Source organism: Manis javanica, chromosome 11 (assembly GCF_040802235.1).
Source record: "Manis javanica isolate MJ-LG chromosome 11, MJ_LKY, whole genome shotgun sequence".
Lineage (NCBI taxonomy): Eukaryota > Metazoa > Chordata > Mammalia > Pholidota > Manidae > Manis > Manis javanica.
The window spans coordinates 45056143-45080381 of NC_133166.1; the positions used below are offsets into that span (position 1 = coordinate 45056143).

Consider the following 24239-nt stretch of genomic DNA (forward strand, 5'->3'; position numbering starts at 1 on the left):
CTCTCCTGCTGATGAACATTAAGCTCCAGGAGGGCAAGGATCATATCTTCCTTCAGCACCTCTTTATGCCAAGGTTTACATTAGTTTCATCAGAATTTTTTAAAATTAACTATCAGAAATTAATAGGTATAAGGCTGAAGGCTTATCTAAGTATATTAAATAATGTACAAATTCCAATATTTATTTGCAAAAATTCATGCTATGTCTCACTTTTGCATTATTTTCCACCAAGTAAAACAAAAAAAGAATAATCTTTATGAACCTATCCTAGAATAGAGAATTAGGTGGTCATTCTTTAACACAGATTCTCAAAGGCTATTTGCATAAATTCCATGTACTATTTGGACAACACGGAAGTGTTTTCCTAAAATCAAAATGTACAATATTTCGGTCATATTACTCAGAGGATATTTTAGCAGACTCCCAACAAAAATCTCTACTGTATCTCATAATTGCAGTGAGCTTCACAATATTTCAGGAAAAGAAGCTAAGTTAGATTTTTACCTTCCTGAAGTTTAAAGTGAAACATTTTAAAAACAAAATTATGTTTTCCTTTTGATGTTTAAGTCTTTGTATAAAATGTTGAACCATACCTGAAATTTTAACTATACTGTGTAAAAGTAACTTTTGCTTTCTTCTCTGACCGCAGATTATATGCTTGTTTAAGGAAATCTACAAAGGAAGTCCAGTTTAGTTTCAAAGATTTCAATAAATTCAGAGTATTCAAAATAGTATTGATAACACTAAATTAGACATGCACTAGGCTAACTTGGACTACAAGTAGCAAAACTGGGATTCAAATCTGTTTCTATTGGGGTATCAGACAAATCAAAGCAGATAGTGAAAAATACAAACAATATGAAAGCAAAATTTAAAAATATGCTTCATTCGGAGATGGCAAGTATTCTCTTTCAATGGGGAAGGACATACTAGATTATAATGGTGTATGGCAGAAAACTCAATAAAAAATTTTGTCTAATCTCATATTTATAAAACAGCTAAAATATGCAGGCAGTGCTCTAGATTCTGAGGGGATAACAATGAAGAAAAGAGATCCTGATGTCATGGATCTTGCATAATAGTGCGTTTCAAGATCCTTTTCTTGAAATCTAGGGTTATTTCACAGCCTTAATAAAGGTATTGAGACACTGAAAATGCACAGAGTCAATTGCCAGTTCACACTTTCAATCATTATTTCTAGTTCTTCGCATATCTTTGATTTTGACAAGAAGAATGACTTTAAACATATTTATGTTAATCATTGACTACTTTTAGTTGCAAATAAAAGAATTTTCTTTGTTTACTATTGAAGAGTGAAAGGACATATAGAATAACATTGAAAGAAACCAAAATAACTTTTTCTGAAAAGCTTTCAAGGAAAAAGTTTCTGAAAAACTTCTGTATATTCATAAAGTGTATTATTTGAAATAAAAAAAATACAGATGAACCCTCTATAACCCAACTATTATATACATAGTACACTAGCAAGGTGATAAATCTAGGTGGCATTTTTGTATATTGATTAAATATTTACTATGCATTTTTAACTATTACATATATACACATTTATCTATCTTAAAATTTAGGGCATTTTGGAAGTTAAGTATAAAATAAATGACTGTAAAAACATCCTTTATTTATTTACAGAAAGAAAAAGTGGATGTGAGGAAAGGTAGTCACGTGCTCAAGATCACAGAACTAATTAATGAAAGTCCGAGAAGACCGCTCAAGTTTCCTCAATCTTTAGTCCCATGATCTCCTTAAATTTTGATTCAATATTTAAATGTTTTAAATGTTTGTGTGGCATGCTGTTGTTAGTCATATAAATTCCCTCTCAAAGATATGCAGTAAAAATAAAAGCACACCTTGCATGCCAGCAATAAACACCTCCAAGTGAGCAATTTAGACTTTAATGTGGAAATACCATGGTTTAAAAGTTTCCCCACTCATCTTTCAATAGTAAAGCCAGTGGCATATGACACCTGGGCTCACTGTATTAGGATGTCAGCTCAAAGTATATAACTCAGCACAGAAGCATTTGTTTGTAACACTGACTTCAGGACTTGAATTTTTCAACAGATAAAAGCAAGTCACTACCACATAAAGTAATAGCTTTCTTCTGAAGTGATAAAGGCATGTGAAATAATCTTGACAAGGAAGGCTAATATTACTTCTTAAGGTGACTCCTCCAGCAGAAGCCTCGCATAGAGCAGCACGGACGCATTCCACGGGAGACTGAGGACAGGGGCGATGACTCCCCTCAGATCCAGTTCTCTGGAAGCTGCACCGGCTTCAGCATCTAAAACAGGAGCTTCCTTTTTGGAACAAGTAAATAGGTACTACTACTGAGAGTGGTGAGCAGAGATGATTTTTTACATTTCTTTTAATTCTCTTTTCCTAATAATGTCCTCCTAAAATAAATAATCAAAACTCCTTTCTTATTTTGTTTAGCTCTGAACGAACACTGCGACTTGTTTCTTACAGACTTGCAAATGTTTATATGGTAGAGAACCTAAACTTTGTGATCCAAAAGGGAGGAGAAGCAAAAACATATTCTTTTCTTCGTGAACTTTGGTAAAGTCCTCCCACCATCTAATTTGGAGACCTGAGTGTTGGGAAGAGGGCAGCCATGGCTGAAGTAAGGAGGCCATTGCTTTTACTTACATTTCTATTTGAATCCTTAATGAGAAATACATATAATATCTAGCTCAAGAACACTGTGTGTTTGATGTGTTACTGGGCCAAGGATTGGGGACAGAGACAACAGAACAAGCAAGCAGGAGATACATGAAGAAGACATAGAGGCTCAGAATGAAAAACTGGTGCCAGCCACGTTTAAGTCTGGGTTTCTCATCTCTGAGCAGCATGTTGAGGCTCCTGCGGCTGTTGGGGAACAGATGTTCAGACTCAGGCTTTCCAGAGTGCCCCATCCACCCTCAGCAGCACGTGATGCATTTCCTCAGAAATTTATCATCACTCTCAGATCCCTGAATCTGGGCATCTCAAACAAATGCGAGTATCGGTCGCTTCTAGAATCACCATCCGCTCCACCTTGGGTATCATCTGCTCATGAAAACCGATCTAACTCCACAGAGTTGACACAGACCCTGGTGTCTTAGAGGCTTACAGCAAAGCCATGTGGCCCTGCCCACTGCGCATGTGAGTTCGGCAGATTGTTTTGTTTACCTCCTTTGAAATGATTAATTGTCCTTTAAAGAAGTGTCTGGGAAGAAGACATCTGGATTCATATCAGCTATATTCAGCCTGTCTAGCAATGATGTGCTCAGTGATGTGGTGGGACGCCGACCCATGGGAAAGGGTAGATACACTCTTCCTCTTCCTGGAAGAGGCTAGATAACCAGACATAAAGGGCTTGCCAAAGAGTAGGTTTTCTGCATATGCTGGCCCTCAGGACAGCACATAAGGTATCTATGAATTATATTACTGTATCATTGATAATATAAAATCTATGCTACATAGTGTACATACTATGTGCTCTAACTTATATATACACACACTATATATAGTCAGTGTATCTATACAGATCTAGTTAGACAGAGAGCATACTGTTTCTAAAGTATCTCCCCTCAGCAATATATACATTCCTCCTAGACATCTCCCTCTGCATGCAGACATTTGTTTCCATTTAAATCCCAACTTTCCCCAGTTTGGGAAATGGCATTGCGATCTATCTAGTCAATCCATCCAAAACCTGGAATCCATGCTTAATTCTCTTTTCATCAGCCCCATCAGCTCTGCCTCTAAAATGTATTCCTTCAGTCTGACTGCTTACTTCCACCTCCAGTGCTGCTAGTCTGGACCAACCTGCCATTATCTCTCACCTGCAGTAAGTAAACAACTTCCTGAGCAGTTTCTCTGCCCCTTCTTTCTTTCCACTACAATCCACCATCCATCCAGAAGCTAATGTAAATGAGATGGTGATATGGCTTTGCTTGAGCCTTTGAATGGCTCCCTTTAGCCACAAGAATAAACACCAGCAGAATTCACTGGTCTCCAAGTCCTACATTTTCTGGACCCTGCCTCTCTGTGGTGTTTCTCCTTCCACTTTCTTTTTTTTCCCACTATACTTAACCACACTGGCCTTTTTTTCTGCCAATTAAACAGGCCAAGTATGTTTTGTCAGCTGCCATGAACTTGATGTTCTGTATGCTTGGAATGCTCCTGTCTGAAATCTTTGCATGGCTGCCTCCTTCACATTGTTCAGTTGTCAATCCAAAGTTTACATTCACAGAGAGCACCTACCAGTCCCTTTTTCCACATTATTTTCATTGTAGTAGTCATCAGTATTTAAGTTTATCTACTATATTACCTTACTTAGTTCTGACCGTTCCCCTCTTTAAGGGTAAGAAAGTTGATGTTCATCATCATTGTATCTCCAGCTATAAAAACATGTTCCACATAGTAAGACCCAAAGAGATTCATCTTATGTGAACAAGAACAGCCAAACACTAACACTTGAAGGAACTGGAAAGCTGACTTTTAACCACGGTGGTGCCTCTTTCCCGAGTGGCAAAGTGTGCAGGGAAAACTTCGATGGCCAAAACCGCATATTACACAGCTTGGGAGCGCCTGTGCACAAGGCCACTGTCAGTCTGACGTTAACGTGGTGGGCCTTACCCCACCCCCGGCGACGCCCTCCTCATGACAGCCCCACGCTGGCATGCTCTGAACCACGCCCTCTATGTCACAGAATGTCTCCCGGGCAACCCCTGACACGCTGGGGAGGAGCTGGACACTGAGGTGCGTGGAGTGGAGCTCAGAGCTTGGAACTGCGGAGTGGAGCAGTGGCTGAGCTGCTGGGTGGCCCTGGCTGGGCCAGTGGAGCGGAGACGTCTGCCGAGAGGCGCTGAACGTGCCCTTTTGACAGGCTGGAGACTTTCTTGGCGCTGAACGTGCCCTTTTGACAGGCTGGAGACTTTCTTGACTATGGATGTTGAAGATAAACCATATTTTTCAAGTTTAGAGGAGGAAACTGCTTTCTGGAAAGAACTTTCCTTCGAGTACAAACAACGCTTCCAGGAAACTCAGGATGAGCTACTTGAATTCCAGGAAAGAAGCAGGGAATTAGAAGCAGAGTTGGAGGCACAGTTAGTACTGGCTGAACAAAGTAAGAGAGACTTGCAAGCTGACAACCAAAGACTGAAATACGAAGTGGAGGCATTAAAAGAGAAGCCAGAACATGAGCATGCACAAAGTTACAAGCAGGTCACAGTAGTAGAGGATGATTTAAATCAGACTCGGGTGGTTAAGGAGCAGTTGCAGAAGTACGTGAGAGAGCTGGAGCAAGCCAAGGATGACCTGGAGCGCGCACAAAGGGCAGCAGTAGTTTCCCTGGAAGAGTCTGAGCAAAGGCTAGATGAGGCCCTCGAAAGAAATGCATACTTAGAGAGTGAACTTGATGAAAAGGAATCTTCGTTGGTCTCTGTGCAGAGGTTAAAGGATGAAGTAAGAGAGTTAAAACAAGAACTAGCAGCTCGCGAAAGACAACAAGTAACCAGAAAGCAAACTCTAGACTCTGAAAAGAGGGATTCTGCTGTGCAAGTGTCACTTTCTTTGCCAGCCACTCCTGTTGCCAAAGGAATGGAAAACAGTTTTCCTTCACCAAAAGCTATACCAAACCATTTTGGTATGAGCCCACTAACTCCTCCTGCCAGTACATCGGCACTAAACACGGGGAAGGATCTCTTATGGAAGGTAGTAGGAGCATTCGTATCAAAATTAACAGCTTGCAGGAATTTTGCAGAGTTCCAAGCATCACAAAAATCCTGTATTCCAGGGAAGGATAACTGGGTTGATTATCGGCTACGGGACAAAGCTCTGTCAACCAGGGCATTCGCCTTTGTTTAATAAAGGGGCAGTGAACTATTTTGACCAGCTGCTCCTCCTCCTCCTGGACTGGGCCCCTTGCACCCGTTGTTGGCCCCCAATGTGTTGCCTCTCACTCTGTGTGAACACCCCTGCCTCCAGGTGGGTGCTCCTGCCCTCTCAACAATCCATAGAGAAGGGGTCAGTTCTGTAAGGCTGCTTATCACACCATATTTCCTTTTTCTGTGCCTTGTCTACATTTTTCTTTTCCTCCATCATCAATTGTCTAGGCTTCCACCACCCAAATAAAGGTGCTTTATCTAAACTTTTTATCTTAAACTCAGGGCCTACTTTCTTAAGAACCTAGGCGAAGACAATTGAAAAGTCCCTTTCCCAATGCCTAAAATTCGTATTCAGAATTTACTACTCATTTTCTCTTCTATGAGATCATATACACTGTTATTTACCTGTTTTTTCCTGTGAAATTTATTGTTTCCACATTGAAAGATTTTTTTGAGGGGAAAGAAATACATTAGGAACTCTTTCAGCTCTAAGGCATTTAAACTTAGCTGTCTTGCCCATCAGTTCATAAAACTGAGCTGGGAATGACCCCAGCCACTTCCAAGTCATCTCTTTATGCCACAGCAAAAAAAAAAAAAGAAAAAGAAAAATGGCCAGAACTGTACTTAATTCTAATCAAGTTTATCTACTATATTACCTTACTTAGTTCTGCCCTTTCCCCTCTTTGAGGGTCAGAAAGTTGATGTTCATCATCATTGTATCTCCAGCTATAAAAACATGTTCCACATAATAAGACCCAAAGAGATTCATCTTACGTGAACAAGAACAGCTAAACACTGACACTTGAAGGAACTGGAAAGCCGACTTTTAACCACGGTGGTGCCTCTTTCCCGAGTGGCAAAGTGTGCAGGGAAAACTTCGATGGCCAAAAGCGCATATTGCGGAGCTTGGGAGCGCCTGTGCACAAGGCCACTGTCAGTCTGACCTTAACGCGGTGGGCCTGACCCCGCCCCCGGCGACGCCCTCCTCATGACAGCCCCGCGCTGGCATGCTCTGAACCACGCCCTCTATGTCACAGAATGTCTCCCGGGCAACCCCTGATGCGCTGGGGAGGAGCTGGACACTGAGGTGCGTGGAGTGGAGCTCAGAGCTTGGAACTGCGGAGTGGAGCAGTGGCTGAGCTGCTGGGCGGCCCTGGCTGGGCCAGAAGAGCGGAGACGTCTGCCGAGAGGCGCTGAACGTGCCCTTTTGACAGGCTGGAGACTTTCTTGACTATGGATGTTGAAGATAAACCATATTTTTCTAGTTTAGAGGAGGAAACTGCTTTCTGGAAAGAACTTTCCTTCAAGTATAAACAAAGCTTCCAGGAAACTCAGGATGAGCTACTTGAATTCCAGGAAAGAAGCAGGGAATTAGAAGCAGAGTTGGAGGCACAGTTAGTACTGGCTGAACAAAGTAAGAGAGACTTGCAAGCTGACAACCAAAGACTGAAATACGAAGTGGAGGCATTAAAAGAGAAGCCAGAACATGAGCATGCACAAAGTTACAAGCAGGTCACAGTAGTAGAGGATGATTTAAATCAGACTCGGGTGGTTAAGGAGCAGTTGCAGAAGTACGTGAGAGAGCTGGAGCAAGCCAAGGATGACCTGGAGCGCGCACAAAGGGCAGCAGTAGTTTCCCTGGAAGAGTCTGAGCAAAGGCTAGATGAGGCCCTCGAAAGAAATGCATACTTAGAGAGTGAACTTGATGAAAAGGAATCTTCGTTGGTCTCTGTGCAGAGGTTAAAGGATGAAGTAAGAGAGTTAAAACAAGAACTAGCAGCTCGCGAAAGACAACAAGTAACCAGAAAGCAAACTCTAGACTCTGAAAAGAGGGATTCTGCTGTGCAAGTGTCACTTTCTTTGCCAGCCACTCCTGTTGCCAAAGGAATGGAAAACAGTTTTCCTTCACCAAAAGCTATACCAAACCATTTTGGTATGAGCCCACTAACTCCTCCTGCCAGTACATCGGCACTAAACACGGGGAAGGATCTCTTATGGAAGGTAGTAGGAGCATTCGTATCAAAATTAACAGCTTGCAGGAATTTTGCAGAGTTCCAAGCATCACAAAAATCCTGTATTCCAGGGAATGATAACTGGGTTGATAATCGGCTACGGGAAAAAGCTCTGTCAATCAGGGCATTCGCCTTTGTTTAATAAAGGGGCAGTGAACTATTTTGACCAGCTGCTCCTCCTCCTCCTGGACTGGGCCCCTTGCACCCGTTGTTGGCCCCCAATGTGTTGCCTCTCAGTCTGTGTGAACACCCCTGCCTCCAGGTGGGTGCTCCTGCCCTCTCAACAATCCATAGAGAAGGGGTCAGTTCTGTAAGGCTGCTTATCACACCATATTTCCTTTTTCTGTGCCTTGTCTACTTTTTTCTTTTCCTCCATCATCAATTGTCTAGGCTTCCACCACCCAAATAAAGGTGCTTTATCTAAACTTTTTATCTTAAACTCAGGGCCTACTTTCTTAAGAACCTAGGCGAAGACAATTGAAAAGTCCCTTTCCCAATGCCTAAAATTCGTATTCAGAATTTACTACTCATTTTCTCTTCTATGAGATCATATACACTGTTATTTACCTGTTTTTTCCTGTGAAATTTATTGTTTCCACATTGAAAGATTTTTTTGAGGGGAAAGAAATACATTAGGAACTCTTTCAGCTCTAAGGCATTTAAACTTAGCTGTCTTGCCCATCAGTTCATAAAACTGAGCTGGGAATGACCCCAGCCACTTCCAAGTCATCTCTTTATGCCACAGCAAAAAAAAAAAAAAGAAAAAGAAAAATGGCCAGAACTGTTCTTAATTCTAATCAAGTTTATCTACTATATTACCTTACTTAGTTCTGCCCTTTCCCCTCTTTGAGGGTCAGAAAGTTGATGTTCATCATCATTGTATCTCCAGCTATAAAAACATGTTCCACATAATAAGACCCAAAGAGATTCATCTTACGTGAACAAGAACAGCTAAACACTGACACTTGAAGGAACTGGAAAGCCGACTTTTAACCACGGTGGTGCCTCTTTCCCGAGTGGCAAAGTGTGCAGGGAAAACTTCGATGGCCAAAAGCGCATATTGCGGAGCTTGGGAGCGCCTGTGCACAAGGCCACTGTCAGTCTGACCTTAACGCGGTGGGCCTGACCCCGCCCCCGGCGACGCCCTCCTCATGACAGCCCCGCGCTGGCATGCTCTGAACCACGCCCTCTATGTCACAGAATGTCTCCCGGGCAACCCCTGATGCGCTGGGGAGGAGCTGGACACTGAGGTGCGTGGAGTGGAGCTCAGAGCTTGGAACTGCGGAGTGGAGCAGTGGCTGAGCTGCTGGGCGGCCCTGGCTGGGCCAGAAGAGCGGAGACGTCTGCCGAGAGGCGCTGAACGTGCCCTTTTGACAGGCTGGAGACTTTCTTGACTATGGATGTTGAAGATAAACCATATTTTTCTAGTTTAGAGGAGGAAACTGCTTTCTGGAAAGAACTTTCCTTCAAGTATAAACAAAGCTTCCAGGAAACTCAGGATGAGCTACTTGAATTCCAGGAAAGAAGCAGGGAATTAGAAGCAGAGTTGGAGGCACAGTTAGTACTGGCTGAACAAAGTAAGAGAGACTTGCAAGCTGACAACCAAAGACTGAAATACGAAGTGGAGGCATTAAAAGAGAAGCCAGAACATGAGCATGCACAAAGTTACAAGCAGGTCACAGTAGTAGAGGATGATTTAAATCAGACTCGGGTGGTTAAGGAGCAGTTGCAGAAGTACGTGAGAGAGCTGGAGCAAGCCAAGGATGACCTGGAGCGCGCACAAAGGGCAGCAGTAGTTTCCCTGGAAGAGTCTGAGCAAAGGCTAGATGAGGCCCTCGAAAGAAATGCATACTTAGAGAGTGAACTTGATGAAAAGGAATCTTCGTTGGTCTCTGTGCAGAGGTTAAAGGATGAAGTAAGAGAGTTAAAACAAGAACTAGCAGCTCGCGAAAGACAACAAGTAACCAGAAAGCAAACTCTAGACTCTGAAAAGAGGGATTCTGCTGTGCAAGTGTCACTTTCTTTGCCAGCCACTCCTGTTGCCAAAGGAATGGAAAACAGTTTTCCTTCACCAAAAGCTATACCAAACCATTTTGGTATGAGCCCACTAACTCCTCCTGCCAGTACATCGGCACTAAACACGGGGAAGGATCTCTTATGGAAGGTAGTAGGAGCATTCGTATCAAAATTAACAGCTTGCAGGAATTTTGCAGAGTTCCAAGCATCACAAAAATCCTGTATTCCAGGGAATGATAACTGGGTTGATAATCGGCTACGGGAAAAAGCTCTGTCAATCAGGGCATTCGCCTTTGTTTAATAAAGGGGCAGTGAACTATTTTGACCAGCTGCTCCTCCTCCTCCTGGACTGGGCCCCTTGCACCCGTTGTTGGCCCCCAATGTGTTGCCTCTCAGTCTGTGTGAACACCCCTGCCTCCAGGTGGGTGCTCCTGCCCTCTCAACAATCCATAGAGAAGGGGTCAGTTCTGTAAGGCTGCTTATCACACCATATTTCCTTTTTCTGTGCCTTGTCTACTTTTTTCTTTTCCTCCATCATCAATTGTCTAGGCTTCCACCACCCAAATAAAGGTGCTTTATCTAAACTTTTTATCTTAAACTCAGGGCCTACTTTCTTAAGAACCTAGGCGAAGACAATTGAAAAGTCCCTTTCCCAATGCCTAAAATTCGTATTCAGAATTTACTACTCATTTTCTCTTCTATGAGATCATATACACTGTTATTTACCTGTTTTTTCCTGTGAAATTTATTGTTTCCACATTGAAAGATTTTTTTGAGGGGAAAGAAATACATTAGGAACTCTTTCAGCTCTAAGGCATTTAAACTTAGCTGTCTTGCCCATCAGTTCATAAAACTGAGCTGGGAATGACCCCAGCCACTTCCAAGTCATCTCTTTATGCCACAGCAAAAAAAAAAAAAAGAAAAAGAAAAATGGCCAGAACTGTTCTTAATTCTAATCAAGTTTATCTACTATATTACCTTACTTAGTTCTGCCCTTTCCCCTCTTTGAGGGTCAGAAAGTTGATGTTCATCATCATTGTATCTCCAGCTATAAAAACATGTTCCACATAATAAGACCCAAAGAGATTCATCTTACGTGAACAAGAACAGCTAAACACTGACACTTGAAGGAACTGGAAAGCCGACTTTTAACCACGGTGGTGCCTCTTTCCCGAGTGGCAAAGTGTGCAGGGAAAACTTCGATGGCCAAAAGCGCATATTGCGGAGCTTGGGAGCGTCTGTGCACAAGGCCACTGTCAGTCTGACCTTAACGCGGTGGGCCTGACCCCGCCCCCGGCGACGCCCTCCTCATGACAGCCCCGCGCTGGCATGCTCTGAACCACGCCCTCTATGTCACAGAATGTCTCCCGGGCAACCCCTGATGCGCTGGGGAGGAGCTGGACACTGAGGTGCGTGGAGTGGAGCTCAGAGCTTGGAACTGCGGAGTGGAGCAGTGGCTGAGCTGCTGGGCGGCCCTGGCTGGGCCAGAAGAGCGGAGACGTCTGCCGAGAGGCGCTGAACGTGCCCTTTTGACAGGCTGGAGACTTTCTTGACTATGGATGTTGAAGATAAACCATATTTTTCTAGTTTAGAGGAGGAAACTGCTTTCTGGAAAGAACTTTCCTTCAAGTATAAACAAAGCTTCCAGGAAACTCAGGATGAGCTACTTGAATTCCAGGAAAGAAGCAGGGAATTAGAAGCAGAGTTGGAGGCACAGTTAGTACTGGCTGAACAAAGTAAGAGAGACTTGCAAGCTGACAACCAAAGACTGAAATACGAAGTGGAGGCATTAAAAGAGAAGCCAGAACATGAGCATGCACAAAGTTACAAGCAGGTCACAGTAGTAGAGGATGATTTAAATCAGACTCGGGTGGTTAAGGAGCAGTTGCAGAAGTACGTGAGAGAGCTGGAGCAAGCCAAGGATGACCTGGAGCGCGCACAAAGGGCAGCAGTAGTTTCCCTGGAAGAGTCTGAGCAAAGGCTAGATGAGGCCCTCGAAAGAAATGCATACTTAGAGAGTGAACTTGATGAAAAGGAATCTTCGTTGGTCTCTGTGCAGAGGTTAAAGGATGAAGTAAGAGAGTTAAAACAAGAACTAGCAGCTCGCGAAAGACAACAAGTAACCAGAAAGCAAACTCTAGACTCTGAAAAGAGGGATTCTGCTGTGCAAGTGTCACTTTCTTTGCCAGCCACTCCTGTTGCCAAAGGAATGGAAAACAGTTTTCCTTCACCAAAAGCTATACCAAACCATTTTGGTATGAGCCCACTAACTCCTCCTGCCAGTACATCGGCACTAAACACGGGGAAGGATCTCTTATGGAAGGTAGTAGGAGCATTCGTATCAAAATTAACAGCTTGCAGGAATTTTGCAGAGTTCCAAGCATCACAAAAATCCTGTATTCCAGGGAATGATAACTGGGTTGATAATCGGCTACGGGAAAAAGCTCTGTCAATCAGGGCATTCGCCTTTGTTTAATAAAGGGGCAGTGAACTATTTTGACCAGCTGCTCCTCCTCCTCCTGGACTGGGCCCCTTGCACCCGTTGTTGGCCCCCAATGTGTTGCCTCTCAGTCTGTGTGAACACCCCTGCCTCCAGGTGGGTGCTCCTGCCCTCTCAACAATCCATAGAGAAGGGGTCAGTTCTGTAAGGCTGCTTATCACACCATATTTCCTTTTTCTGTGCCTTGTCTACTTTTTTCTTTTCCTCCATCATCAATTGTCTAGGCTTCCACCACCCAAATAAAGGTGCTTTATCTAAACTTTTTATCTTAAACTCAGGGCCTACTTTCTTAAGAACCTAGGCGAAGACAATTGAAAAGTCCCTTTCCCAATGCCTAAAATTCGTATTCAGAATTTACTACTCATTTTCTCTTCTATGAGATCATATACACTGTTATTTACCTGTTTTTTTCTGTGAAATTTATTGTTTCCACATTGAAAGATTTTTTTGAGGGGAAAGAAATACATTAGGAACTCTTTCAGCTCTAAGGCATTTAAACTTAGCTGTCTTGCCCATCAGTTCATAAAACTGAGCTGGGAATGACCCCAGCCACTTCCAAGTCATCTCTTTATGCCACAGCAAAAAAGAAAAAGAAAAAGAAAAATGGCCAGAACTGTTCTTAATTCTGATTGAAAAATACTAGCATCTGTGTTTCTCAACATTTGCTTAATTGGGTTGTAATAAATCTTAAAATACTTTTTATAATTATAAAATTAGTTAAAGAAAACTTAAAGCTATAACAGTGATCTGTACCAGGTATGTTTTGTTTTCCTTTAATAATATATGGCTTTTCTGCTTTTACTTAGAGTCATAAAAACAAGGTTTGGCTGTCAAAAATACAGCAATTTGAGAAATGACAGAAACATGGTATAATTCCTTATTAGAAAGGTTCTCAAGGGGTCATTACACATTTTAATTTTTCACTTAAAAGAGGAGATAGTAATTTTTATGCTTAAAAATCTTATTTAATTGTTCATTTTCTTTTAATCTTCATAGAGAACTTATAATCTTTATCAAAATCAAATGTTATTCTTCTCCTTTCTAATTATCAATGCCTTTTAAAAAGGCAAATCATGTTAGGTACAAATTATCAGCTTTATAACATATTCTAATCATTTTCCAAAAGTTGAAAAGTAAACTTTCCATGGTAGAGGACAAATCAATGTCAAACTTATGCTTTTTAAAATCCTCCCAATATTTATGTTGCCAGGCAGCTGCATCTAGGGAGGTCCCTCCCTGTGTACTAGGTGAAACCTCAATATGGATTGGGGCTGGGGGAGGTTCTTGGCTCTGAACAAGAATTCTTAAACAAGTTGAATGAGTATAGGTGAGGAAGGAATTCATTAAAGGGAGAGTAGAAGTGAATGGCACCTGCTTTGCTGGCAGCAAAAAGCAAGGAAGAACAGAGGGAGGAAAGAGAAACTCACTGAACCCCTGCTCAGCATAGGGCAAATCCCTAGCCAACTCCTAAAGCCAGGGTCACCTGGCATCCAGTGTCTGCTTGAAATCTGCACTGTATAGGAACAAAGCCACTATAACCCCAGGATTTGGAGGAGCCACAGGGCACTGGATGGAGTGAGTTCATGTTCTGAGAACTTCCCAAAGGCAAAGAAAGAAGATTTTTGGTCAGGCTACTAAGGAGCATGATTGTACAGCTGCAGTCCTGTCTGGGTCACCCAGGTGATGGGAACTTGTAAGCCCAAATCAGAGCTCAGTAGCCCTTTCTTACTTGACTGAAGTAGGACAGAGAGTGAAAACTTGTGTTTAAGTGTATACAATTGAATGAAATGGCAAAGTGAGATTGCCACTTAACACTGGAAGAGCGTAGAGACAAAATGTAGTAAGTGAGCAGTGAGAAGTCTTTATCTAAGGGAAAAAGTACACACTGAAAGAAAGGGGAGTGCACCTCACTCAGAGAGGTGGTGGGCTCAACTGCTTAGGATTCTCTTTTAAGGCCTTCAAGAATGGGACAAAGTGTGGGGGTGGGGGACCCAAGGATGTAGGCTTCACATGTGGTCTCATGATGTCTGTCTCCAGTGAGAGACATGTCACCATCCATAATCTGTCCTCTAGATATTCTTTAAGATAAGCTTAACCCAAGGGATTTCTTGATCCTGTTCCTCAAGATAGTGGTTAACCTCAAGCAGTGAGGACATGTCATTTAGGACTGCTGGTGCTGCTTTAAGACAGGGTCAGTTTTTGTCTGATTATCAAAAAACATTTTAGGAATTCTGCCTCCTAACTACCTCATTTCTAAAATGGGATCTTAGCCTTAAGATGGAGTTTCTCCTGTTCTTCCTATACTATTTATATCTCAGCATTTTAATCATAGGCAGGAAATATTAATCATGATGCTTTTCCCATGTCCCTTTCCTTCCTCATTTATGCATATTTATAAAGGAATTAAAAATATAAAGGAATGAAAAGATTACAGAAAAAATAAAAACTACAAAGAAGCAGTGTTTTTCTATGGAGAATATCATCTGGAGAGGTTTTCTTTCCTCTTTCAGTTCTGAACTAGGAGAATGACCTACTTCTTAAAGGTCTGGAATTCCCCTCTTGCTTGAAGATGATAAATGATACTATTTAACATTACATATTAAGTTTTCTGATGGTCACTTTCCCTTAAATAGATATCTGGTAAAAAAAAAAAAAAACATTTTGCATGTAAACTTTCTTCTTAGAAAAATTATAGCTGACATTTACAGTTTGTTACAACAGATACTTGGTTAAATTTTTCATGTGAGAATCTTGTTTACTACTCATAACAGCCTTATGAACCTTGTACCAGTGCTATCTGTGCTTCATAGGTAAATTGAGATTGAGAGGTTAAGAGAAACAAGCCCAGTCAAACTGATTACAAGGGGCTGTACGCTTAACCTAAGCTACTTCTTCCCATAGCAGTGTATAAAGGAAGGACACCTCATGGAAGAGCAGTAACTCATAATTTAAGTGGAATTTTAGGATGATCAAGAACTCCTTCCAACTCCACAAATGATGGAGAGGTCACTCCCCCACTGGAAAGCATAAATCCATATAGACCATTAGGCCAAATCTTAATTAACTTACAATATAACCCAGCCAGGGACACACTGGGTCTGATAGGGAGGAAAGGGACTACATACTAATGGAGTTGCAAAACCTAGTCAGCTGCTAGCAGCCAGAGCAGGGAGACCTTGCATACACTGGACTTGATTCTGAGGGGATAAGATCGAGGGCAGTGGAGTATTCAATTGGCTGAGAGAAGTCTGTCTCTTTGGGAGCACTCTCCTCATGTACAGCATGCATCACCTAGCAAGGACCAGGGAGAGGTTGCAGGCACACTACTAGGATGGCTCCTAGAAGGAAGGAGACACTGATGGTCCATACTAAGTGAGAAATGTCAGAAGTGGTGACCAGTGGTATAAGAAGGGATTAAATCCTCAGAGAAGTATGGGTGCTAAGTGTGGATTATGATGTAATTCGTATTCTGCCAATAGCTCAAAGGTCATTCATATGATGCCATTGTGTCCCTATAACACACCAGCAGACATCCATCACTCCGCACCAACCACTCATCAAACCATATTGTGATTGCTGGTTTATTTTCATAAGACAAAAGTGTGGGTTTAAGCACTAGTTGTATGCTTCTTTGAGGCTAAGAATTCTATTTTCATCTTTTGCCAACACAAAATAAAGCCTAGTACATGATAATAAGCTAGAATGAAAATAAGAACCAGACTTACATTAATAGAGCACTTACTATTTGTCAACTGCTATGAACTGCATATTTGTTTACCCCCACCCCCCAAATATGTATGTTGAACTCCTAACCTTTGGGATCATAAGGGTGGAGTGTTTATAAATGGACTTAGTGTCCTTCTAAGAAGAGATTTCAGAGAGCTTGTTCTCTCTGACTTCTCTGTCATTTGAGAATAAAACAAGAAGTTAACCATCTGCAACCAGGGAGTTGGTTCTCTCTAGACACAGGATCTACCAGCACCTTGATCTTGGACTTCCCAGGCTCCAGAACCACAAGAAATAAATGTTTGCTGTATAAACCATCCAGTCTAACACATCTTTGTTGCAACAGTCCAAACTGACTAAAGCACCAACTACTGGACTAATTCCTGGAAGATGATTTCATCCTTAAAAACCTGAAAAATATTTTGTTGTTGGCAAGGAGAACATTTCCTCTACCCTTCATATCAAGCTGGTCTAGGAATCAAATTGACAGGAGACAGATTAACAGGACAAAAACCAAAGTTTAATTATGCACCTTCAGGGAATTTATAGATGTAGATTCCAAATATAGGGAGAGTGAGGTGTATATGTCATCTTGAACTAAGGAGAATGGGGTAGGGGTCTGAGACTTTAGAAGCAAAGGGAAGCAATTCATAGGGATATAAAAGAGTAAAGATTTGGGAAACAAATGTTTCCTGGGACACACAGAAATAATACAACTTAGAAAGGAATTTTAACGAATTTAGCCACATTCCTCCCCATCCACCATGCCAGGCTCACATTACAATGTAATTATGTCTGGGGATATCTCTCCTCCTGTAGCATTTCCTCCATCTGAATTCTTTGTATGCAGTTAAGAGAGAGGAATGTCAAAGTGTCTTTCTGAGTCTTTCAGGCCTTTATTGTTTTCAACTCTGACATAATCTGCCTGCCAAACTGGTGAATCTTGGGGCAGATTGTCCTTGACCCTACAATGTTATCTCCAATTTATGGGTATAAAAGTGAGATTGAAAGAGACAAATCCATTTGTTTGCCCATGGTTACATTGCTACTAAATTACAGAAGAGACATTTGAATCCAGGCAACCTATCTTCCAAAAGAGGTGAACTGCCTTCCCAGTTAATAGGTACTCAATTGTTGTTCAGTAAATGAAACAGCTATAATTATTACATATTAAATATGGAAATCAAATCTCTGTGATCACCATGAGAATCTCTTGGGAGAAGAAAAAAACCTTCTCCAAGCAATATATAGACCTATTCTTTTTATTCTTATTTATTTATTTTTTTTGAGAGGGCATCTCTCATATTTATTGATCAAATGGTTAACAGTTAACAACAACAAATTCTGTACAGGGGACTCAATGCACAATCATGAATCCACCCCAAGCCTAATTCTCATCAGTCTCTGATCTTCTGAAGCACAACAAACAAGTTCTTACATGGTGAACAAATTCTTACATAGTGAATAAGTTTTTACATGGTGAACAGTACAAGGGCAGTCATCACAGAAACTTTCGGTTTTGATCACGCATTATGAACTATAAACAATCAGGTCAGATATGACTATTCGTTTGATTTTTATACTTGATTTATATGTGAATCCCACAGTTCTCCCTTATTGTTATTATTATTACTATTATTATTATTATTTTTTTTAAATAAAATGCTGAAGTGGTAGGTAGATGCAAGATAAAGGTAGAAAACATAGTTTAGTGTTGTAAGAGAGCAAATGTAGATGATCAGGTATGTACCTGTAGACTAAGTGTTAATCCAAGCTAAACAAGGGCAATAAAACATCCACGGATGCAGAAGATTTCTCTCAAAACAGGGGGGTGAGGTTCTAAGCCTCACCTCTGTTGATCCCCAATTTCTCACCTGATGGCCCCCCTGCGACTGTGCCTGTCTTAGGTTGTTCCTCCCTTGAGGAATCTTACCCGTCTCTGGCTAACCAGTCATCTTCCGGGGCCATACAGGGAAATGTAAAGTTGGTAAGGGAGAGAGAAGCCATATTGTTTGAAAAGGTTAGCTTTTTACTTCTTTGCAGATTTATGCCCTGTGGGTTTTATGCCCAGCATTTGTCTCGAGGTATCTTTACCACTTGGAAGAATTATGATACTCGGTAAATTTGATATGAGGCACGAATTCTATTTAAGGGTTGTAATTAGGAAAGAAGAAGAAAAGCTGTAGAAATAGCAGATGGAAGAAAACATGGGAAGATTGGTTATTACTTTTTACACATCTTCTTGTAGAGTAACTTAAGCATGTATAGGTTAGACCTATTCTTTTTTTTTTTTTTTGAGAGGGCATCTCTCATATTTATTGATCAAATGGTTATTAACAACAATAAAATTCTGTATCCACCCCAAGCCTAATTCTCATCAGTCTCCAATCTTCTGAAGCATAACAAACAAGTTCTTACATGGTGAACAAATTCTTACATAGTGAATAAGTTCTTACATGATGATCACTACAAGGGCAGTCATCACAGAAACTTTTGGTTTTGATCATGCATTATGAACTATAAACAATCAGGTCAAATATGAATATTCATTTGATTTTTATACTTGATTTATATGTGAATCCCATATTGCTCCCTTATTATTATTATTATAATTATTATTATTTCTAATAAAATGCTGAAGTGGTAGGTAGATGCAAGATAAAGGTAGAAAACATAGTTTAGTGTTGTAAGAGAGCAAATGTAGATGATCAGGTGTGTGCCTGTAGACTAAGTGTTAATCCAAGCTAAACAAGGGCAATAAAACATCCACGGATGCAGAAGATTTCTCTCAAAACAGGGGGGGTGAGGTTCTAAGCCTCACCTCTGTTGATCCCCAATTTCTCACCTGATGGCCCCCCTGCGACTGTGCCTGTCTTAGGTTGTTCCTCCCTTGAGGAATCTTACCCGTCTCTGGCTAACCAGTCATCTTCCAGGGCCATACAGGGAAATGTAAAGTTGGTAAGGGAGAGAGAAGCCATATTGTTTGAAAAGGTTAGCTTTTTACTTCTTTGCAGATTCTATGCCCTGTGGGTTTTATGCCCAGCATTTGTCTTGAGTATCTTTACCACTTGGAAGAATTATGATACTCGGTAAATTTGATATGAGGCACGAATTCTATTTAAGGGTTGTAATTAGGAAGGAAGAAGAAAAGCTGTAGAAATAGCAGATGGAAGAAAACATGGGAAGATTGGTTATTACTTTGACACATCTTGTAGAGTAACTTAAGCATGTATAGGTTAGACCTATTTTTTTTTTTTTGAGAGGGCATCTCTCATATTTATTGATCAAATGGTTGTTAACAACAATAAAATTCTGTATCCACCCCAAGCCTAATTCTCGTCAGTCTCCAATCTTCTGAAGCATAAAGAACAAGTTCTTACATGGTGAACAAATTCTTACATAGTGAATAAGTTCTTACATGATGAACACTACAAGGGCAGTCATCACAGAAACTTTTGGTTTTGGTCATGCATTATGAACTATAAACAATCAGGTCAAATATGAATATTCATTTGATTTTTATACTTGATTTATATGTGAATCCCATATTTCTCCCTTATTATTATTATTATTATTATTATTATTATTATTATTATTATTTCTAATAAAATGCTGAAGTGGTAGGTAGATGCAAGATAAAGGTAGAAAACATAGTTTAGTGTTGTAAGAGAGCAAATGTAGATGATCAGGTATGTACCTGTAGACTAAGTGTTAATCCAAGCTAAACAAGGACAATAAAACATCCACGGATGCAGAAGATTTCTCTCAAAACAGGGGGGTGAGGTTCTAAGCCTCACCTCTGTTGATCCCCAATTTCTCACCTGATGGCCCCCCTGCGACTGTGCCTGTCTTAGGTTGTTCCTCCCTTGAGGAATCTTACCCGTCTCTGGCTAACCAGTCATCTTCCGGGGCCAAACAGGGAAATGTAAAGTTGGTAAGGGAGAGAGAAGCCATGTTGTTTGAAAAGGTTAGCTTTTTACTTCTTTGCAGATTTATGCCCTGTGGGTTTTATGCCCAGCATTTGTCTTGAGGTATCTTTACCACTTGGAAGAATTATGATACTCGGTAAATTTGATATGAGGCACGAATTCTATTTAAGGGTTGTAATTAGGAAGGAAGAAGAAAAGCTGTAGAAATAGCAGATGGAAGAAAACATGGGAAGATTGGTTATTACTTTGACACATCTTGTAGAGTAACTTAAGCATGTATAGGTTAGACCTATTCTTTTTTTTTTTTTTTTTTGAGAGGGCATCTCTCATATTTATTGATCAAATGTTTCATTTTCACATTACATAAGCTCTCTTGCTTTACCATCAATTAATAAAAATAATGCTCATCTTATCTTGAAAAGTCTTACTCCCCACCTGGACCCCTCATTGAGAATATATTATAATAAGAATATTATAATTTAAAAACTGAGTTTATAATTCATGTGCTTCATTTTCTAATTTCTGTGCTTATTGAAAAAGAATTGCTCTTTTAAAGGAATTAAAGATCAAAAGTTTCCTTTAGCAATGGAAAAAGTTTTCCCATTCAGAACAAACAAAAGTACTAAAAGTATTCTATGATTTTTCACAAAACTGTACAACACAGTTGTAACCCTTGGGTGAAAGTCCCAGAGCAAAATACCTCTAAAACCAAAATCAGTCAAATGGAGAAATAAAGATAAGGAACCCTTTTATTTTTTTACAAGCGGTCATCCGGACTGTCTCTTGACCAGGCTGCAGCAGAAGAGAGCTCCAAGCATCCTCTCCAGGCCTGATAAACCCTCACACAGCCTTTTGATTTCCTATTGATATGTAGATTGACCACCCTTCTCCACCCCTTGAGACAGCTTTGATGTGCAGATGCACTAAAGCCCTGTCAGAGATTCTGAAAATGTTCCAGTTTTACTCACAACCCACCATCCAGGAATCTTGCCTCACAATCTACATATTCCCCATTTCCACAATGGCCCCTGTGTGAAAAAACTGGAGCATTGTGATGAGACTAATGACATACAATAGCAACAGCAATAAAATCATGACAATCCTCAGGCCGGAGGATTCAGCTAGGCTCAAAGTCCTAGGCTGATTACGCCCATAGCTCACCCATTCCACAGGCAGTTAGAAACTGAACAGGTAGGGAGTTCAGAGCAATCATCATGTGGCAGCTTCTGCCAGGAGATGCAACCAGGCCACAAGGATTGAAGAAAAAATTACTTTAAGGGTGATAAGATACATGTTTTAATGATACCAGCATAGGCAAATCTTGTCCATCGAGGAGGATACATGCAAAACAGTGGTCCTGGATCTTGTCCTGGTCTAGGATACCAGAATTTCAGCCCCCTCCCTGTGGGAGTTATAGATGGGTCAATATATATATAGGTCTACAGGAGGTACATGCATGGCCATGAAGATAAAATAAAACTTGCCCATAAGATGCTCTTACTTCCCAGACATTTTGGGTACACTACCAATCTTTGATCTTTGGGGGTCACTCTGCTGCTACTCCAGGAGTACACATGAGGCCAGCTTCCAGGCCTTTACCCCAAGGTGCTAGAAGGGACAGCCATTGCTGGTCTGTGTGTTGAAATGTCCAGGGCCACGTCCATTCAACAGTGTCTCCAGGGTTTAATGAAGCAGGAACTGGCAACACAAGGCTGCTCTGCTAGACATATCCTGTCTTCAGTAACTCCTCTTTGGTTTACATATACAGTTGTATAGGAGAGGCAGCAACGTGTGTGACCATATCCACAGGGTCAAGGCTCCTTTTCAGAGCTTCTCATTTAAATACCATAGCACTCTCCATAAGTGAACTGACCAGTCCTATAGATTTTGGGTGTCCAACTCCAGGCCAGATTTCAACAAACCATTGTACCTCTCTATCATGCCTTCCCCAGTAGGGTTATATGGTACATGAAACTTCTATTTTATTCATAATTGCTGTACCTATTCTTGTAACACATGTCCAGTATATTGGGTGTCTTGAATCACTCTCAATCACCTATTGCCAGCCATAAGCTACAAAGAAATACTCTAGGCCTCTCTTGGTGGTTTGCTCATCTACACAATGTGCACAAAAAGCAACCAGTAGGCGAGTAACTGCATTCATGTAAGTGATAGCATACTGATATCCTCTGATATGGGTAGCAGCCCAGTAGTCTATCTGCCACCTGACAGCAGGTATTGGCCCCCTTATTATTGTCCCATGTTGCTGCAGCACTCAGGATAAGTCCCTCTTGGAGCACACAAGGCACTCCTTTCTGGCTCAGCTGACTTCTTTAAAGATCAACGTCAGGCCCCACTGATGGGCTACAGCCCGCATTGTCTTTTGCCCTGAGTGCAACAAATGCTGATAGAACCATTGGGCCACATCAGAGGCAGGCTTTCCTTCTAGCTAAAACACCTGGGTGAATGTGTCAGCTTCATCATTCCCTGGGGATGCCAAAGGCAAATGGCCAGTCACACGATATACAGTAACAGTCTTAATCTGACCAGAGGCCCATAGGTTTTGCCACAACTCTTGCCCCCAAAGGGGCCAGTGACCAACCATCCAGGTGGCATGGTACTATGTTGATAGCCACAGGATCAAGCCCCAATAGATGGCCCAGCTGTTAGTGCCCCCAACTATAGGGAAGGGCTCCTGAGTGATCACAAGCCATACTGCCTGCAGCTCAGCCCATTAGGTGCTTTTCCATCCTCAATCCATATTGTCTCAGTCTTAGGATGGAAAGCCACAGCCCTCCACCTCGGGGGCTGTGCATGACTGGAGCCATCTGTATATTGAGCATCTTCAGGTATAGGGGATTTTCCCTTCTCATAAGGACTTTCAGCCCCCAATGGCTCAAAAGCAAGTTCTTCCTACTTTCCACTCATATATGTCAGTTGCCCCTGTAAGCATTGGAGTTCTTCACTTAAGGGGCTAATAGAGAGGGTGCTACACTGCTATAAATATGCACCCCATTTGGCCATTATAGGTGTGCTACACTGCTCCATGGCCTTTGCGTCCAGTCTCACATCCACCCTCGATGGATTAGGTGGTTGGTTGTTGGGGCTGTTCTGGTGATTAACTCTGTAGCCAGCAAGGTGTGGTACACAGCAGCCAGTTACTTCTCTATCAAGGTGTACCAGACCTCTGCTCCTTTCTGTAATTGTAACCAGAACACAATGGGTTGGCATGTCCACTCAAGCCACTGCCAAAGACCCCACCATAACCATCTTCAGTTACATGAACATCTAGCTCACAGGGCCTTGATGAGTCCATTACTCTCATGGCCTGTATGGTCCTGACTGTTAGCTTAGCAGCAGTAAAAGCACAGGCACATGTTTCATCCCAGTCCCATCTGATCCCCTTTCATAGCAGCCTGTATAAGGGCTTCAGAATTTGTGCCAAGTGAGGGATAAACACTCTCCAGTAGCCCAGAAGACTCAAAAACTCTTTTAAGACTGCCACAGTGGAAGGGGTAGGGAATGCCTGGACCTTGTCTATGACTGCTTCGGGAGTAACTTCAGTTTTACTCGACCAGACAACCCCCAAGAATATTACAGACAAAACAGTTTCCTGAACTTTCTTTCTCCTGTAGCTGTTGCAGCCGTCCAGGAACTGCCCCTTCTAAATCTTCAAGAGAATCAGATGTGAGCATTATATCATCAATGCAGTGATACAGTCTCACCATTTGCAGTTTCCTCCATGTGACCAAGTCCTTGGCTATAAGTCCATGAGAAATGGTGGGACAGTGGAAGTATTCCCATGGAAGGACAGTGAATGTCCACTGCCAGCCTTCCCATGTGAAGGCAAACTGCTCCTGACTTTCCGGTACTATGTCAATAGAGAAAGTCCACAACATAATGATACATCCCCAGTTCATGACTTAGTATGTCCATAAGCACTGCTATAGAGAGGATAGCAGCATGCAAGAGGGTGTGACTTTATTCACTTCCTATAGTCCATGGTCATATGCCAGGAGCCATCTGGCTTTCTCACTGGCCACACTGGGGAATTAAAAGGAGTGTGAGTGGTTTTATGATGCCCACCTTCTCCAACTCTTGTGGAGTTTCTCCAATTTCCTTCTGTCCCCTAGGAAATTTATACTGCTTAGTATTTGTCACCCACCCT

The 24239-nt window shown here is 41.6% G+C and overlaps 3 pseudogenes; all 3 read left to right on the plus strand.

Annotated features, from left to right (window-relative positions):
- The first annotated feature begins 7121 nt into the window (after positions 1–7121).
- LOC140844319 (nuclear distribution protein nudE-like 1 pseudogene) lies at positions 7122–8138 on the plus strand (annotated as a pseudogene).
- Positions 8139–9296: 1158 nt separating this feature from the next.
- On the plus strand, positions 9297–10313 carry LOC140844320 (nuclear distribution protein nudE-like 1 pseudogene; annotated as a pseudogene).
- A 1158-nt stretch (positions 10314–11471) lies between these two features.
- On the plus strand, positions 11472–15934 carry LOC140844321 (nuclear distribution protein nudE-like 1 pseudogene; annotated as a pseudogene).
- Positions 15935–24239: the final 8305 nt, after the last annotated feature.